The sequence below is a fragment of the Palaemon carinicauda genome, chromosome 7, assembly GCF_036898095.1.
Source record: "Palaemon carinicauda isolate YSFRI2023 chromosome 7, ASM3689809v2, whole genome shotgun sequence".
In the NCBI taxonomy this organism is placed as follows: domain Eukaryota; kingdom Metazoa; phylum Arthropoda; class Malacostraca; order Decapoda; family Palaemonidae; genus Palaemon; species Palaemon carinicauda.
Window position 1 is genome coordinate 133,074,535 of NC_090731.1, and position 12,500 is coordinate 133,087,034.

General features: G+C 35.0%; 1 protein-coding gene across 1 annotated transcript in view; it reads right to left on the reverse strand.

Annotated features, from left to right (window-relative positions):
• The window catches only part of LOC137644016 (interference hedgehog-like), a 363,398-nt gene that overhangs the window by 239,930 nt on the left and 110,968 nt on the right, over positions 1-12,500 (reverse strand). The window lies entirely within an intron of this gene.

Below are 12,500 nucleotides of genomic sequence, written 5' to 3' on the forward strand. Positions count from 1 at the left end.
CCAATATAATAGAGCAAGTCTCTGGATATATATATATATATATATATACGTGTGTGTGTGTCTGTATATATATGCATACATATATATATATATATATATCATCATCATCATCATCTCCTCCTACGTCTATTGAGGCAAAGGGCCTCGGATAGATTTCACCAGTCGTCTCCATATTGTGCTTTAAAATTAGTACTTCTCCATTCATCATCTCGTACTTTGCGCTCCATAGTCCTCAGCCATGTAGGCCTAGGTCTTCCAACTCTTCTAATGAACTAATATCTCTGGGATAGTGTGAAGAGCATGCCCAAACCATCTCCATCTACCCCTCACCATGATCTCATCCACATATGGCACTCGAGTAATCTCTCATCATATAGTTTCTAATCCTATCCTGCCATTCAACACCCAATAATTTTCTAAGGGCTTTGTTCTTAAATCTAGAAAATTTGTTGGATATATATATATATATACATATATATATATATATATATATATATCCCGTCACTCTCAGCTCTCCCGTCCCTCAGATATGGGGAAAGGAAGTAATCATACCATGGTTAGAGGGGGTTGCGTGTGTGTGCATATCTATCTAAATATGTAGTCGGCATTTTGGACGAGTCGCATACACTAGTTACAAAGATATTTCTTAACATTCGGTTACGTAACTCCCACCGGACCACCTCCTCTCATCACATATAATTAGTGAAATTCGATAATTTCAGTGTCAATTTCTTTCCTTCCACTTTCGCCATTCTTCGTTTTTCCCTGTCTCATAATCTTACATTCCAAGATTTATCGCTTCATTCGTAGCTGCACCAAACCTTCTTTCCCTCTTTCCCTCCTTCATTTTATTCATTCGGCTGGAAAAGAGAATTAGGTTAGTCGTCCCACTGACCTTTCTTTCGTGTAAAATATTCTTGCGAAAAAAGGACACCTAATAAAATAAAAGAAGAAGCGAAAAGGAGTTCGAGGCGGGACACAGAAAGAACAGAGGTGGCGAGAGGAAAGGGGCAAAAGATGAAACCAGAAAATTTTATAAAGGTAGAATACTGTATATGAAAATTCCCCCAGTATCCGGTATTTTCTTTTCTTGCCCCCTTTCATCCTTAAAGAATATCCCGCTTCATATTTTGCCAGTATATGTGGGTAGACAATAAATAAAATAAACACAAATAAATATATATATATATATATATATATATATATAAAACTATATAGGTAAACAGATAGATAGATAGATTCATGGATAGGTAGATAGATAGATAGATAGATAGATAAATGGATTTACGGCGAAAAAAAAAATATACCTCCGTTATCATGAACAATGAATGACGTTATGAAGTTCATCAATATCTAGGAGAAGATCTCTACATATTTGGTCTTTCAGATTTGGAAACATGAAAGTCACATGCTGTCAGGTTTTGAGAATGGCACAGACAGGTGAAGCATCATTTCTGATCCACGACCTCGCACAATTTCCTTGGCAATCGTGACATGTGGGCAGGAGCATTGGGTGAATTTCCGACAAATTTTACTTTTTTTTTTTTAACGAACGAACTTGGGCAAATACCGAAGAAAAACATGTTAAATAGATTAGCCTTTTGCGTTATGTAATGCCAAGCGAAATGTTTCACTGTTGCAGAAGATACACGAATTACTGCACCGTTGTAGAAGATGGTGCAATGCGCTGAATCATCATGAATTTCTTTGGTGTCAAAGAACGGTCCTGGTTCCACTCCACTGTCTCAAGTGCTGCTTGAACTCAAGGGTCATAGTGTTGCATCTCCGTTTCCACTCCAGGCATAAACATCTGCTTGCATTATTCTGTCCTAGTCATTAGTAAGAGCCTCCCCATCAGATTAAGATTTTACTTTATTATTATTTATCATTATTTAACTCAAAAGATTAATGGTCAAAAAGGAATCATCTTACCGCGTCGCTTTCATCCGCAGTGACCATAAACAGACAAAATCACTTTTCCATCATTCATCATAATTATTTCCGCAGCCTCATTGTGTTCCTCGCTGATTTATGTTGACGGTCTTCCTGACCTAGGGTTGTCCTAGACAGATATCCTGCCATAATGCAACAGAAAAGTCAAATTCTCGATTGATGTATGAAGAATAATGGTCCTGGTACAAGTTGATAATACGTTCATAAATCTCTGATGATTTACAATTTTTCTCTAACGAAAATACTTAGACACAAAAAGTATTCAATTCAAATTGGACAACTTTTCAAAATTAATAAACTCTAAATCACGTATTGCATATAACCTTTACTACTATAACACTGAAAATGTAAAGAACAGATGGTTCAAACCATGAAGATACTAAAGTCGGATCCTGATCAAGAACTTTTCATTAATCCATCAAATGTTTAAATACAAAAAAAAAAAAAAAAAAAAAAAAAATATCTGGCTTCTAGACCAAAACGTCCCCCTCTCCTGTTGACATGGAACTCTAAAGGGTTGGCTTCATAACATTTCCCCTACATACGTTTCAACAAGATTAAATGGGTAAGTGAATGGCATTTCTTAGGCGTTATCTATCCAAAATCTTATCAGAACCAATGGTCTAAATTTAGTGATCGACAGACCATCTGTTTGGCTAACATGTTATTCTTAGTTATTCATAAGTGGTTACTCATCTAATGACTCACAGAACATATATATACTGTATATATATATATATATATATATATAATATATTTATATATATATATATATATATATAATATATATATTTATATATATATATATATATATATGTATATATATATTTATATATATAATATATTTATATATATATATATATTTATATATATATATATATATATATATTTATATGTACATATATTATATATGATATACAAATATGTGTCCGTGTGTGAATACCACACACACACACATACACACACGCACACACACACACATATATATATATATATATAGAGAGAGAGAGAGAGAGAGAGGAGAGAGAGAGAGAGAGTGAGAGAGAGAGAGGAGAGAGAGAGTTATACACATATAAACTAAACATATACACTCAGAAGAAAGAACAAATTATATTTAGTATTTCACCTATCACTCCATGAGCACAAAAAGTTTCTCCGATACATTGATAAAATTTGAAAGGAACCTTAAGTGAGATAAACTTTACCCCCATTTTAACTTTGAGCTGCGGCCACTTTACGTACATGAACATAAGGGAAAAAATAATTAAATCATTTTCTGAAAACATTACACCACAGAAAAAAAAATATTTTGATTGACATGAGGCTACGAAGAACGTGTAACGTTAATGAAAATAGAATACAGATAATGATAGAATATAGATAATGGAAGAGACCATTGATAGAAGAGGGAGAATCGAAATACCAACTTACAAAAGGGACGAGAACCCAACTTAGCATTCTCATCGTGGATTCAAATCCCTTATCAGACCTTTTCAAGATCCTAATCTGTATATCATCAGCCACCAAAAGACAGACTCTCCTTTGGATCCTCCGTGGGAGAAGCAAAAAGAGGAAGACGGGAGTGGAGGGGGAGGACAATGGTAGGGAGGGGAGGAGGAAAGGAGAGAGAGAGGAAGGCAGTTGAAATTCCTGCCACTTGGCCTGTTCCGGGAAGTCAATCTGCCCCAGCAGAGGAGGAGGAGGAGGGGCCGGAGGGCCATAGAAGGAGGGAGACGGGGATCAACGTAACCCATGGGAAGGGTCCTGGAGAGAACCACACAGGGAGGAGGGAACTATCTCTGGAGTCTGCACGAACACTATCATTTATTTGTTTTTATTTTTCCGTTGTGGGGAGAGGGGAGTAATGGCAAGTCAATCTTAGTTCTTGCAATTATCCTGGGAGTAATTCACGTCCATTTCCCCTAATGATGTTTATTAAGGTATCAATTTCTTACGGGGGTTCGAGAGGGTAATGGAAACTCTGTCTTTCTTTTCATTTCGAGAAACCGAGTAATACGCCAAAGCCCAAATTAAGTATTTCCATAAAAGCGAACCCAAGTTAAAAGGTTCCTTTTAGATCTTGAGATAAGCCGCCCCATGAAGGACACCAACCTTCAACGTGTTCCTGAGAACGTACTTTGAAAGATTGTGGAATGATCTTCCTAATCGGGTAGTTAAATCGGTAGAATTTAAAAAGTTCAAACTTACAGCGAATGTTTTTATGTTGAACAGGCTGATGACATAAGTCTCTTTTTATAGTTTATATATAAAAGATTTACTTTAATGTTGTTACTGTTCTTAAAGTGTTTTATTTTAATTGTTCATTACTTTTCTCGTAATTTACTTATTTCCTTATTTCCTGTCTTCATTGGGCTATTTTTTCCTGTTGGAACCCTAGGGCTTATAGCATCCTGCTTTTTTCTACTAATGTTGTTGATTAAATAATAATAATAATAATAATAATAATAATAATAATAATAATAATACCAAAGATTTTACGATAACAAAACAAGTAAAAAATTATTTATATACATAAGTAAAACACTTCACGACTAGTAATTTAAACTCATCTCAAATCAACATTCCAGTTAAAAACATGAAACTTAAACAATATCAGCTGCCGATTGTCATCTTAATTTGTTGGGCAAATCTGTCTATTAAATTTTTTATTCCTAATCTAGATAGTAATGTCTGGCACCGTTGTTCGGTTTAAAGGTTTAAAGGGCGCTCATGAATGGAAGAGGCAATGGACAGTCACATTGCCATATCAAGCAGGACAATGACCTAGAGACTGATCATATATACATATGATCAGTGTCCAACCCCCGTAAACATCCAAGCCAGGACCAAGGAGTGCCAGACAATAGCTGCTGATAACCAAGCAGGTAGACCAATATGGTCACCCAAAAAGCCCCATCCTTAGCTCATAAAGATGGTGAGGTTGAAGACTACAAGAACTAACGAGTTTGAGCGAGACTCGAAAACCAGTCTGGGGATCACCGGCAAGGGCCGTTATGATTGGTGTATAAAATTTTTCATAACTCTGACCTAACTTTGCATTCAGACCATCCCAAATTGTACCGTCCTTGACGTAGTATTAGGTGTGCAATTAATTATAACAGTCTTGCCTTCTCCTTATTAAGACTCAATACTACACGGTATTCTAGAAGTTTTAATCCAACTGTGACCAGATTATGCAATGATCTTCCTAATCAGGCAGTTGAATCGATGGAACTTCAGAAGTTCAAACTAGCAGAGATTTTTTTTTACATTGAACCTGCTGACATAACTTTCACTTCATAGTTTATACATGACAGGTCTATTTTAACATTGTTCCCGATCTTAAGATATTTTATATTCATAATTCATTACTTCACATATGATGTAATTATTCCCTTATTTCCTTTCTTCACTGTGCTATTTTTCCTTGTTGGAGCCCTTGAGCTTATAGCGTCCTGCGTTTCTAACTAAGGTTGTAGCGTAGCTAGAAATAATACGGTAATAATAATAAGCGAAATAATCTTAACTTTTCACGGTGTTTAGAAGAGAAGTTTGGTCTTTAATCGTTGTTATTAATTCATTTAGTCCCCCACCTTTATTCAAACTACTAAATGGCCATCGATAAAACAAGCAAACCTTATGGCAGCATAGTGTCCTAGTTTCACCACCGTGCGTGAACTTGGATTCCACCACAGAAAGAAAGATTTCTTCGTTCATTTTTCATTCCGATGAAAGGGCTTGAAGAGATGAGAGTATTCAATATATGCGGCTATTACCACTACATACAAATATGGTGTAAGTGAAAATTTAATCTTATCACTAGCTCCACTCTTTATCAATTCTTATTGGCTGCTGCTTTAGCACTATATCTTGGTGAAGGAGCCAAGTGCGAAATCATACAGTTGAGTGAAGGTCGCACTCCACCTCGTAGATCAGAACTCCACTTGGGATGACGCATGGAATATGAAAGCCCATATCCAAATAACACTATTAGCCCCTAACGGATTATTTACCAATATGCGCAAATCTGTCCACTGGAGCTTCAAATATGTTAAGTCTTTTCTTATTTTTTCTTAAATTAGATTAAATTAGCGTGATGTTTTAATAACCTGCGTTGCCTTGGAAAAGTTAATAATGGAGACACAGCACCCAAAATGTCAACTGGGCATGGTCAACGGTATTTACTTTTGACTCTCCAAATTATAAAGACAACGATACACAGATGAGGAAAAATCTCCCTTATATAATAAAGAGCAAGTTTCTGGTTTCATAAATAAATAAATAAATAAATAAATATATATATATATATATATATATATATATATATATATATATATATATTATATATATATATATATATATATATATATATATATATATATGTATATATATATGTGTGTATATATACATATATATGTATATATATACTGTATATATACACATATATACATACATATATATGCATATATATACTTAAATATATGTGTGTATATATATACTGTATATATACATACGTACATATATATATATATATATATATATATACTGTATATATATATATATACTGTATATATATATATATACACACACACACACACATATATATATATATATATATATATATAGACATATATACATCTATATCTATATATATATACGCATATATATATAGACATATATACATCTATAACTATATATATATACGCATATATATATATATATATATATACATTGGTTAATGAGTTAATAATTAGTATACCAGATCAACTTTCTTGGACGAAAAATGGGTTGACGATTTAATAATTAGTATATCAGATTAAGTTCCTTGAATGAGAGGTTGGTTAACGATTTAATAATTAGGCACAAAGAGGGTAACGTTCTTGAGCCAGTTAGTTCTCTTTCAAAATCCTCGAGGAATCAATGACAAATATGATCCATGTCATGTAGACTACCGTAGAATAAAATGATCAGAAGCTCTAAAATCGCAAAGAGATAAACTAGATGAACTAGAAAATCCCTCTGAGAGTGCAGACCTCCGGCAGCTTATTTCGGTCGACTTTTTGATCAGCCTTGACATTGACCTTTGACCTAGAACTTTCAAAATTGAATCACTTCCACGTCTCAACATAAAAATTAATCCCTGAAAGTTTCACTACTCTAAGAGTAAAATTGAGGCCAGGATGTTGTTCACAAACAAATAGACAAAGAGACAAACGGGTGAAAACATAACCTCCTCCCAACTTCGCTGACGGAGATAAAAATGTGTAGTCGCTGTTCCATTAGGAGATCCATCTCTCGGTTAAGATGCGAGGAGGGGAGTTAGACTTACAGAAGTTGAAAGTTGCTAAGTTAAAACTTCTTAACAGTTTGAGATGAAATCACGCTGCCGTAGAGGAGCAATCACCCTTTGGAAAGTCTATGGAAAAGGATAGTACATCGAATTGCTTGGAACTCTAACAAGTCCAGCAGAAAAGCTGGTACAGCAAAGAGCCAGTTTGTAGCGAAAATATAAAGGTTGATGTAATGGGTATAAAGTACTACAGACAGTGATCCAAACGACAGGATTTGTGGTAACAAAGATATTAAGTGCTTTGGACGCTTGATTATAATGACAAGGAACATGCGTTCGATACTGGATAATAGATCCCACCTTATGGATACAAGAAATAGTCCAGTTAGGGTTATAGGTGAGTCTGTGTGCAATGCGAAGGGAATTTTTTTTATGCTTGAATTTAATTCATAAAATAATTCCGTTTGAATTTTGAGATGGGAGTCTCTCTCTTGCAATCCCGTCTGTTGGGTGGTATAATGAAAATTACGAAATGAGATGACCGAAACTTAATTATAAATTTTCCTTAATTTTCTTTTACCAGTTGATATATTGCATGTAAATCACTTAAATATACATATTTCTTCAACGAAATCTCTCTCTCTCTCTCTCTCTCTCTCTCTCTCTCTCTCTCTCTCTCTCTCTCTCTCTCTCTCTGTTTTAGTAAATGTGCCTATAACTTGATATTAATAACAAATATTTCTTTAATAAATTGAAAATAAATAAGTTTGATAAGTTATAACTTTGGAGTGTGGTACAAGCAGGGCTCATTAATCATTGTTATTGATATTTTTACATTTGTAGCAGTAGTAGTAGTTGTAATAGGTAGCAGGTTGGTCAATGCACCAGGCACCCGTTAAGATACTACCATTAGAGAGTTATTGAGTACTATGATTGGCCAGAAAGTACTACACTGGCCCCTCTCTGGTTACGTATCATTTGCCTACACGTACAAAAAAATAGTCTAGCCTATTCTTTACATATTCTCCTGTCCTCATACAACTGACGACATTAAAGCTGAACGAAAAATTCTTCTTTACTCAAGGGATTAACTATTACACTGTATTTATTCAGTGGCTACTTTCCTCTTGGTAAGGGTAGAAGAGACTCTTTATCTATGGCAAGACGCTCTTCTGGGTGAAGGATATTCCAAAATCAAACCACTGTTCCCTATTCTTGGGTAGTGCAATAGCTTCTGTACCATGGTCTTCCACTGTCTTGGGTTAGAGTTCTGTTGCTTGAGGGTACACTCAAGCACACTACTCTATGTTTCCTTACTTCCTTACTTACTGGGCTTTTTTCCCTGTTGGAGCCCTTGGACTTATAGCATCCTTTTTTCCTAAATAGGGTTGCAGCTTAGCTAATAATAATAATAATAATAATAATAATAATAATAATAATAATAATAATAATAATAATAATAATAATAATGCCTCTATTGCATTTTTACACTATCTAAATTCTTATTTTATATAATCAGCTGGACAAAGTAATGAAAGGCTCATGAGAATCTCTCTCTCTCTCTCTCTCTCTCTCTCTCTCTCTCTCTCTCTCTCTCTCTCTCTCTCTCTCTCTCTCTCTCTCTCTCTCTCTCTCTCGATATTATAAAATTCGATTAATAATTTGTTTTTCTGGCATTATCATCGACGCCAGAAGTACTGTATAAAATGCCTAGTATTTTCAGAATAAAAATATTGTCAATAAAGTTCTCTTGCCATGTCATCAAAAACCACACAGGGTGGCTTCAATAACTTGCGGGAAATTGCCACGAGACTAAAATTCAGAATTAAGATTTGCTTCATATGTTCATTGTATATAATGCTGATTAACTGCTACAAATTAATGCTGTTTTTTTCCACAAATTACATTATCACGAACGACGCTGGCGGCGTTCAAGAACTTCGGATCTTCCTGGCATAAAATAAACACATTTTCTCCCGCAGGAACCCAAAGCGCTGACAGCATCATTCTAGCAAAAGGTTGCTATTATTATATCATTTCTCCTCGCAACGTAGCCAGTCAGGAGATTCGCTAACCACATGGTGTTCTAAGCCACTCTTCTTTCCACTTTGGAAGAGATTCCGCATCGAAAATCCAATTAATCTCGCAGGATAAAAAGAAGATACAAAATTAAAACCTACAGAGCCAGAGATCTTCTTATCGTCTTTTAAAGATTACACTTCACATACTCGTATATCACAATGATCAGTCATTATATTGCTGAGCAGATTAAAATGAAAAAAAAAAATGCAATACTTCTGAGGCTTCATACGTTAAGTACTAAATATAATATGGATATCGAATAAGATAAAACTTTTGATGAATGATCGTATCTGTGGGCATTACTTAATAACTTTAATAATGTATATGTAATTATATACATAAATACTGAGAGAGAGAGAGAGAGAGAGAGAGAGAGAGAGAGAGAGAGAGAGAGAGAGAGAGAGAGAGAGAGAGAGAGAGAGAGAGAGAGAGAGAGAGAGAGAGAGAGAGAGAGAGAGAGAGAGAGAGAGCGTAATGTGATGGGAACAAAATGGTCGATCATATATCTTTTCATAAGAAAAATAAATCTGCTCAAATAACCTCCATAACAAGCCCAAAATAGCAGGGAAGAAGAAAGAGGCGGAGTCTTCCATATACCTCGTTTTCTAAAATCAAACTCAAAGGATGGCTTCAGGAAGTTTAGAGCCTTCAGAGTTCTTTATATGAAGTCGATATATATAATCAACCCAGGTGTGGCAGTAAAGATTTACGTTGTATTAAAAGCGTAAATCATTCGCTACTCGAACATGCTATGAAATTATACCTCATCATTCATGGCGGTTTTTTTTTATCTGCTAACCAAGCTATGTAAACGGGGACCCATAATTCTTTCTTTGGCAGTTGCTATAAACAAAATGAAAGGTGCGTTATTTTATCGAATTATCTCCTACAGAAAGAACAGGTAATTTTGATTACATATATATTTCTTTTGTAAACATATTTCGAATCTTAAATCTATATCTTGAATAAATGCCAATGATACCAGATTATTATTAGAGAACTCTAAATAAATCAACATCACTTAAGTCTAAAACAATACAAGAGCTTCAATTACTTCCGTTTTTCTGAGCCCTCTCTTTGATAAGTACCAAATAAATTGAGATTTATCGAGCGAGAAAAGATCTCTTTATAGAATTTAACATGAGATTGGAATTCAATTTCACGTTTTTCGGCAAGGCATCATCCCTTAGCACTAGCTTCCCTTCCGGTATTCAATAAAAAGTCCAAAATTCCAAAATGCAAAAGATTTCTTGTGCTTTACCATTGTTTTGGAGGGAAAAATTATGACGGTGCAGGTGCGTGTGTTCTGTTCGACTGTGAAGCACAATGTAAGAAAGGTGATGCTGAACACGACAAAGAAATTATTAAGCAGTTTAGTAATACTCTAATGCATATTTCATAAAATTCTTATTTTCTACTTAACATTACTTTACTGATCAACCTAATATGCACATCATACTGATCTACAAGCAATAAAATCAGTGATGAAATTGCACGGTAAGATTTGTGAAAATAAAAATAGCCTGTAAAACATCCCCTTTTTGTCATAACAGTATTTATTGCGATTTCATTACTACACCGGAATGCTGCTTTTCAATATTTTTCCAGGTGGCGAAAAAAAATCTTTAAAAAGGATTTAACGACTTTCCACATTAATTAAAAAACCACCCGTTACTAAAAATTCTGATTATTTCCAATAACGATTAATGTTTTTATCAGGCTTTGAAAATGCACTTATTTACATTTTATTTTAATGGGCTTAATTATCTCAAAAAATATTTTTTTCTCTAAATGTACAAATTTTTCTCAATTTTTCAAATTGAATTTCTTCAGTTTATGCCCAATTCAATAGCAATAAAAAGTGTATTTCAGTAGCATAATGCAAAAAAACTGTGTAGCAAGAAATTGGGAAAGTAACTCGGTATCTACAGTGATACGAAAATTAATCATTTGATAGGATTTATAAAGGATGGCTTACCCTCATTTGTCACGTCCGATGGTTCACACAACTCAGAACTTAGCCGACAAGCCTTGGTAATTACTTGCCACAATCTCATTAAAAATTCTTGCAGAAAATCTCTCTTCAGTCGAGCGTGGATCTTCTAAAGCCCGATTTCAATAACTTTAATTTCCATTAACAATCATCTATTACTGGATTGACAGTGTCATTTGCTATCACAAAGGTTTCTTTTCACTTCACCCTAAACCTAAAATGTTCAGAAAAGGTAGAAAAGAAATCTCTTTGATAGCTGTAGCCTAAGGAAATTCAATTAAAGGTGCTACAAAATGTTTTATTCAGGTTGGTTTTATATAAATTACTTCATAAGTTTCATTAAGAAGACGAAGAGAAAGAAAAGATGCCACTCCATTGCCTCCCTACACTGCAAAGACGAATAAAAACCCTTCTCTCCTTCAGCTTCTCGCCAGCATCACTGAAGTAGATCAGGTAGCCAGGGGTGGTGAGCACTCCACCAGCTATTAGCAGGGTGACAGAATAGCTCTCTCCGACCGAGACCACCCACCTGTAACTTAAAATCCCTCCGTTTAACAGACGCCGTACCGAGGGCCCCTCACGCCCTCTCCCATCTCCCTCGAGGTACGTAACCCCAGTTAGGTGCCTAGCCCCATGCCCTAAAACCATCCTACACCTGACATCCCCAGTTCACATAACAGTCCAGTGTCTCCTCTCCCAACAGGCCATTGGCCAACTCATTACAGTAACGAAGGCACATCGTCAGTTTTTCATGTCTTAAAAACGTTGAAGGTGGTTTTTTCTTACAATTAATTTCCTGTTTAAGGAGATGACCGTCTCATAATTGACATGCCTTCTAACACGCTATCCTTCGCTTTCTCGTTCTCGTTAAGAGAGCAAATTACACTTCCTAAAAAATTAGCAGTAAATAAAAATAAACAAAACAAAATCATTCATTTGCTTCTTTACTAATTTAATTCATCCCTTAATAAGCTTGATTATCAACGTCAATCCTAATTACATTCAAGCATCAAGGCAGCCAAAACTCTAATTAACCATCTGCTGCGAACGATGTACCTCTTCTCCAGGGTATACTTTGTGGTTCTACTTCAGGAAACAAATAGCCTCGCAAAAATATGTTTAACCTTTTAAACTGCTCGCCCTATGATATGGCTAGTGTACTATATTAGGGATCTTGCGAAC